At 49.3% G+C, this 7,500-nt stretch overlaps 3 non-coding genes across 3 annotated transcripts in view; all 3 read left to right on the top strand.

The window, feature by feature from the left end:
* The first annotated feature begins 3,439 nt into the window (after positions 1-3,439).
* On the top strand, positions 3,440-5,348 carry LOC128201014 (small subunit ribosomal RNA). Its single transcript, XR_008253009.1, has one exon. It is a non-coding gene; the product is annotated as a small subunit ribosomal RNA (ribosomal RNA).
* A 435-nt stretch (positions 5,349-5,783) lies between these two features.
* LOC128201022 (5.8S ribosomal RNA) lies at positions 5,784-5,940 on the top strand. The gene has a single exon (XR_008253017.1). It is a non-coding gene; the product is annotated as a 5.8S ribosomal RNA (ribosomal RNA).
* A 629-nt stretch (positions 5,941-6,569) lies between these two features.
* LOC128201020 (large subunit ribosomal RNA) overlaps positions 6,570-7,500 on the top strand; it is a 4,056-nt gene continuing 3,125 nt past the window's right edge. The window contains exon 1 of the ribosomal RNA XR_008253015.1: positions 6,570-7,500. This exon is cut by the window's right edge and continues 3,125 nt beyond it. This is a non-coding gene — a ribosomal RNA (large subunit ribosomal RNA).

The following is a 7,500-nucleotide window of genomic DNA, read 5'->3' as shown; positions in this document are numbered from 1 at the left end:
AACACCAACACTTTGAGAATCCATAATTAAACTTACCTACCGTTACCAACGGTCGACGCTCAAAAGAAAGCCGCCGCCTCCTTTGAAAAGAACGCGTTCACCGACAACGCGGCGGCGGCGACGTAGTATTAGTTATAATATACCTACTTATTGCGTACCGTACCTATCGACTGTTGGTTTGTGTTTTGAATGAACCAACGACAAACGACTATGCTGTATTATTGATATATTTATTAAACGGGCAACGTTTTGTCAATAACGAACTAAACTATTATTTAATTATTTAATTAATAGTCAGCTTCAAATGGCGCTCCAATCCCGCGTGAGGGAGGAGAGCGACAGAGTGTAGTTTTACTAGAGCGAAATAACCCGACAATAAGCCGAGCGAACATAGCCCAAAGTGTGAACACCAACACTTTGAGAATCCATAATTAAACTTACCTACAGTTACCAACGGTCGACGCTCAAAAGAAAGCCGCCGCGTCCTTTGAAAAGAACGCGTTCACCGACAACGCGGCGGCGGCGACGTAGTATTAGTTATAATATACCTACTTATTGCGTACCGTACCTATCGACTGTTGGTTTGTGTTTTGAATGAACCAACGACAAACGACTATGCTGTATTATTGATATATTTATTAAACGGGCAACGTTTTGTCAATAACGAACTAAACTATTATTTAATTATTTAATTAATAGTCAGCTTCAAATGGCGCTCCAATCCCGCGTGAGGGAGGAGAGCGACAGAGTGTAATTTTACTAGAGCGAAATAACCCGACAATAAGCCGAGCGAACATAGCCCAAAGTGTGAACACCAACACTTTGAGAATCCATAATTAAACTTACCTACAGTTACCAACGGTCGACGCTCAAAAGAAAGCCGCCGCCTCCTTTGTAAAGAACGCGTTCACCGACAACGCGGCGGCGGCGACGTAGTAATAGTTATAATATACCTACTTATTGCGTACCATATACATATTCGACTGTTACTGAATTAAAAAAAAATTATGTTTCTCGATTATTCGAAGACGCCCAGATCGATTCAGAAAATTCTTTTAAAGATTACTTGTCTCCAGGTTGTCCCGGGGTCATCATATCAGCCTCTGATGTATCCGGGATCCTCAGGGTAATTGAGGAGGAGATTATAAGGTATGTTTTGTTTATGTGTTTGAGATTTTTTTCCATTTAAGTTATTTGGTTTTTATTCCGGCGTCTGGAAGATGTCATTCAATTCATGATGCCGAGCTGATGGCGGATGAATCGTTAATATGAAGAAAGCAAGAAAAGTAGTGGGCCCTCTGAAATTTTTTATAATTTTGTAGTTTTGACCGTACTGTCACTTTTTGATTGTCAATTTTCTTCACTAATTCAACACTTGGTTCGTTCGTTCGTTCGTTAAGATTTTTAGTTATGATTTTAATAAAATCAAAACAAGCTAACATTTTAGATTTACCTTTTCTTTGATAAAGTTTATAAAATTAGATATTTATTCTATCTGACGTGACTGTTTCAAATATTTTAGAGACGACAGAGTTATAGGAGTTTATGTTGTGTCTATTATGTGTGTAGTATTGATATCTTGTCTATCACCGTTTTTATATAGCAGCGAACTTAACAATAAACAACATTATTATGATGATGCGGAAAAATACCTTAAGATAATGACGGATAACCGATTCGCACATATTTTTAATATACGAGCGCATATACACCGTCCCCGTTATCGTTAAGAATTAGAATTGGTCAATGATATAATAGAGAAGTTGTTGTTGAAATTCATTCTATTGATTTATATTAACAGTTTTATATTTTATTAGACCCCACGACGCTTTTTGTTTATTCCATTTATTTTTCACATATTCGTTGTGTGGTGTATTCGTTTTATAATTTTTTTTTCTCTCCCCCCCCCCCCCGCCCCTCCCCGCCCCTCCCCTCCCCTCCCTTTTCTGAAAACTCTTTTTGTTTATTCCATTTATTTTTCACATATTCGTTGTGTGGTGTATTCGTTTTATAATTTTTTTTTTTTTCCCTCTCTCCCCCCCGCCCTCCCTTTTCTGAAAACGCAACGCGACGACGTACCGCGCCGTGAAACTGTCGACTTGTAGCGCATCTATCCGACCGCTCTGGCGGCCGTCACTTTCGCACTTTGTTTCTCGGCTCCGAGTCCGAGAGCGGAGTCTCGCGGCGTGGCGACGCGGCGCGCGCCACTCGTGGCGCGCGTCTCTTAAAATATATTTATAATACGAATGAAACACCACACGGGGTCTCTCTATGTTTGTTGTGTGTGTGCAGAGGCGGCGCTCTTGCGCTTGGCGCTTTGCATATATGCTGCATAATATATGCGAGAACCGTGTGCACATGTTTTATTTCTCACTCCACGCGGACCCGCAACGGCGGCCCGGGGGTTTTGTTGTTTGGATATGTTATGTGTGTGTTGGCTGGTGGTTGGTATATAACCGACTTTGTGTCGCCGCTGCTCTCGCGAGCGACGACCGTTATTTCGGTGATATATCCTCCTCCTCCTCCTCACACAAGCCTCCAAAAACTCTCTCTCGGTCCTCAAAGAGCCGTACCTGTGATAATGAATGGAAAATAAAGAAAGATTTTTTTTTTTTTCTTTTTTTCTTTTCGCACCGGGTTATTCTATAAGTTGTAATGTTGTCGCGATGATGACGACGACGACTCTGCCGTCGTTGGGCCGTCGATCGAGAAGTGTGTGTAAGCGCGCTTGCCGACACCGGCGTGCCATTAATCGGCGGTACGTTTTCGTTATCTCGTGGTAATGTTTTTGTGTATTATATGTAGTTATATGCGTCGGTTTCGGTACTACCGATTCTGCGGAGAGAACAATTTTCTCTCTATCGAATCGAAACGAATCGAATCGACGTATAGTTTTGTGTGTGCGTGTGCCCTCTGATCTACCGGGCGATCTCTCATACGTTCTGGATGATGATAATATTCACGACGGAGAAATCAATTTTGTATACATTATACTGCGAGATATTCAATCTCCGGGTGGACGTTCAATCGCGGACGCGCGCTCTGAATAAATGGATATTTAGAGATGCCGTCCAAAAGATGCCGTCTCGACGGCGCGGAACGTTTGCTATCCGACGCGCGGCGGCGGCCGCCGCTGGTCATATCTTCTATATTGTTGCGTATATAGAGAGCCGGCGCCGACCGACCGACCGGGAGAGAGCGTTTCCGATCTGTTCGAGTCGCGAGAGGAGGAGGAGGAGGAGGAGAAACGCGACGTACGTACGTTGTCGCGTGCGTGTACGCGCACGACGCTTAACGAACGTACTCGTGTCTCCCCCCACCACTGTTATAGGCACGCCGTGCACCGCGAATTGTCGGTGTGTGGCGATGTTTTTGCTAACGCGCACCACACACTAGTCTAATAGTGTGTTAGTGTAGTAGTAGTAGTAGTAGTAGTAAATACCTGGTTGATCCTGCCAGTAGCATATGCTTGTCTCAAAGATTAAGCCATGCATGTCTAAGTACAAGCCGCTAGTCGGCGAAACCGCGAATGGCTCAATAAATCAGTTATGGTTCCTTAGATCCACTCCATCCTACTTGGATAACTGTGGTAATTCTAGAGCTAATACATGCACTCGAAACTCTGACCAGTGATGGGATGAGTGCTTTTATTAGATCAAAACCAATCGACGGAGGGCCTCGCGTCCGATGTCGTTAATTTTGATGAATCTGGATAACTTTTGCCGATCGCATGGTCCCGAGCCGGCGACGCATCTTTCAAATGTCTGCCTTATCAACTGTCGATGGTAGGTTACGCGCCTACCATGGTTGCAACGGGTAACGGGGAATCGGGGTTCGATTCCGGAGAGGGAGCCTGAGAAACGGCTACCACATCCAAGGAAGGCAGCAGGCGCGCAAATTACCCACTCCCGGCACGGGGAGGTAGTGACGAAAAATAACGATACGGGACTCTTCCGAGGCCCCGTGATTGGAATGAGTACACTTTAAATCCTTTAACGAGGAACCATTGGAGGGCAAGTCTGGTGCCAGCAGCCGCGGTAACTCCAGCTCCAATAGCGTATATTAAAGTTGTTGCGGTTAAAAAGCTCGTAGTTGCATTTGTGCGCCGCGCTGTCGGTGCACCGCATCCGCGGTGATACTGACACGTTTGCGGAGCATATCGTCGGTGAGCCGGCGGTAAAACGCCGGTTCAATATCAAAATCCTATCGCGGTGCTCTTCGGTGAGTGTCGAGGTGGGCCGGCAAGTTTACTTTGAACAAATTAGAGTGCTCAAAGCAGGTTCAAAATGCTGCTTGAATATTTCGTGCATGGAATAATAGAATATGATCTCGGTTCTATTTTGTTGGTTTTCGGAACACGAGGTAATGATTAAGAGGGACGGAACGGGGGCATTCGTACTGCGGCGACAGAGGTGAAATTCTTGGACCGCCGCAAGACGAACAACAGCGAAGGCATTTGCCAAGAATGTTTTCCTTGATCAAGAACGAAAGTTAGAGGTTCGAAGGCGATCAGATACCGCCCTAGTTCTAACCATAAACGATGCCAACCAGCAATCCGGCGGAGTTACTCCAATGACTCGCCGGGCAGCTTCCGGGAAACCAAAGTCTTTGGGTTCCGGGGGAAGTATGGTTGCAAAGCTGAAACTTAAAGGAATTGACGGAAGGGCACCACCAGGAGTGGAGCCTGCGGCTTAATTTGACTCAACACGGGAAACCTCACCAGGCCCGGACACTGGAAGGATTGACAGATTGAGAGCTCTTTCTTGATTCGGTGGGTGGTGGTGCATGGCCGTTCTTAGTTGGTGGAGCGATTTGTCTGGTTAATTCCGATAACGAACGAGACTCTAGCCTGCTAAATAGGTGACGCCATTTAGGTGTGCGCGGCCTTCGTGTCGCGCAACTCACTGGCGACGTATCACAAGTCTTCTTAGAGGGACAAGCGGCGTCCAGCCGCGTGACAGTGAGCAATAACAGGTCTGTGATGCCCTTAGATGTCCTGGGCCGCACGCGCGCTACACTGAAGGAATCAGCGTGTTTCACTCTCCCTGTCCGAAAGGACCGGGTAACCGCTGAACCTCCTTCGTGGTTGGGATTGGGGACTGCAATGATCCCCATGAACCAGGAATCCCTAGTAGGCGCGGGTCACTAGCCCGCGTCGATTACGTCCCTGCCCTTTGTACACACCGCCCGTCGCTACTACCGATTGAATGATTTAGTGAGGACTTCGGACGGGCTCGCGGTGGCTTCACGGCCGTCGGCGTTGCTGGGAAGTTGACCAAACTTGATCCTTTAGAGGAAGTAAAAGTCGTAACAAGGTTTCCGTAGGTGAACCTGCGGAAGGATCATTAACGTTTCAGTGTCGGCACGCACGCACGCACGCGCGCGCTCACGCGCACTTATACGTGTACACCACGTGTATGTGATCGCGGCGTAGGCGTAGGCGGCGCGGCGCACACGCACTGTTTTTCATGTTGATTGATATACCTTATATCTCGTATAGACGACGTGTCGCTATCGAGACGGTCTGAACGCGCATGCGTACACGCGCGTATCAACGCGCGCGCGCGCACGGTGAAAATCCGCAAGCCTGTGTGCGTTCCGCGCGCGCGCTTCCGACCGAAAAAACTACAAACCTAGCGGTTAGATTGAGCTAGCGATCGCGCGCTCGCACGCGCTTCGCGCTCTTTTCTATGTCAATAAATGATAATTTATTTATTTATTTATTTTTCTATTTTAATATCGTACATATAATACACACGATGTGTGGGGTAGTCAAAAACGATTACCCTGGACGGTGGATCACTTGGCTCGCGGGTCGATGAAGAACGCAGTTAACTGCGCGTCATAGTGTGAACTGCAGGACACAATTGAACATCGACACTTCGAACGCACATTGCGGTCCGTGGAGATACATCCAGGACCACTCCTGTCTGAGGGCCGGCTGCATAATAACGACGCCTCGCGTTGTTAAAATTACACTGCTCCCTCTCTCTCTCTCTCTCTCTCGCTCGCTCTCGCTCCCCTTCTCTCGGCGCTCTGTCATAAAGAGTATGACAGAGAGATATAAGGGAGAGAGGCGAAAAGAGAGAAAGAGCGCGCATGTGACGGTTTCGGAGAGGCGGCGCACAATCGCGCTCTCTTCGTCCGTTCAAATATGACACACGAGTTTCAGCGGCGTGGTGGCGGTCGTCGTCGGATTCGATTCCGGCGCGCAAACGACACACTCTCGTCTCTCCCTGGCTTCTAGTCGCGTTCGTTCGTTCGTTCGTTCGTTCGTTCGTTCGTTCGTTCGCTCGTTCGTTTGCGATCGATGGGAGGACGTACGCGTCTGTACGCGCCGCTGCCATTAACGCCGCTGTGTGAGTGCAATGTACAATACATTATGTACATTGCGCGCGTGTGCGTAGGCGGACTCGACGTCCGAAGAGCGCGTCGACGTCGTCGTGTGTACCCGTGTTACTACACATGGCCGTGGTAGTTGTACTACCATCGGTCGACCGGTGACTGACGGTCGCGCGCGTCGTCGTCGCAGCGCTGACGGATATCGAGTCTGCCTCTCATTTTATCGTTGGCCTCAGATCAGGGAGGACTACCCGCTGAACTTAAGCATATCAGTAAGCGGAGGAAAAGAAACTAACAAGGATTCCCTTAGTAGCGGCGAGCGAACAGGGATTAGCCCAGCGCTGAATCCCGCGGTTGTCGCGACCGCGGGAGATGTGGTGTTCGGGAGGTTCCGCTTTCTCGTCGTCGCTCCTCCTGTCCAAGTTCGTCTTGAACGGGGCCGTTTTCCCGTAGAGGGTGCCAGGCCCGTAGCGACGGAGATCGGCGGCGAGAGGGACTCTCCTCAGAGTCGGGTTGCTTGAGCGTGCAGCCCTAAGCGGGAGGTAAACTCCTTCTAAGGCTAAATATCGCCACGAGACCGATAGCGAACAAGTACCGCGAGGGAAAGTTGAAAAGAACTTTGAAGAGAGAGTTCAAGAGTGCGTGAAACCGTTCAGGGGGTTAAACGGGCGAAACTCGAATGAACGAACGGAGAGATTCATCGTCATTCCTCGGCGTACGTGCGCGCGCCTCGATGCGTCCGGCTTCGGTCGGTGCGCACGGGTCGTTCACGTTCACGTCCGCGGACGGCGTGCACTTCTCTCTCAGTACGGCATCGCGACCCGTTCGATGTCGGCCTAAGCGCCGTTCGGGAGCCCCGCCGCGCTCACTCGTTGGGTCGCGACGGGACCGCGACGGACGCCGACCGGCCGTCGGACGGTAATATCATTGAATCGCGCACGCGTCATCGCACGCGTCCGGCCCGACGCAAGGTTATATATTTAATGCGTCGTCGTCGGGGTCCTGCCTAAGCGCGGACTTCGGCGCGGCGCGCCTGCCGTCGCAGCCGTGCTTGTCTCGGACTGTGCGCGTTTCGGTCGGCGATGATTCAGTTTCGGGCACTCGCCCGACCCGTCTTGAAACACGGACCAAGGAGTCTAACATGTGCGCGAGTCGTCG

This window comes from Galleria mellonella, unplaced genomic scaffold (assembly GCF_026898425.1).
Source record: "Galleria mellonella isolate WM207_F2 unplaced genomic scaffold, CSIRO_AGI_GalMel_v1 utg329, whole genome shotgun sequence".
Taxonomy (NCBI): domain Eukaryota; kingdom Metazoa; phylum Arthropoda; class Insecta; order Lepidoptera; family Pyralidae; genus Galleria; species Galleria mellonella.
The sequence above is the reverse complement of the archived record's forward strand: the minus strand, read 5'-3'. Positions and strand labels throughout refer to the sequence as shown.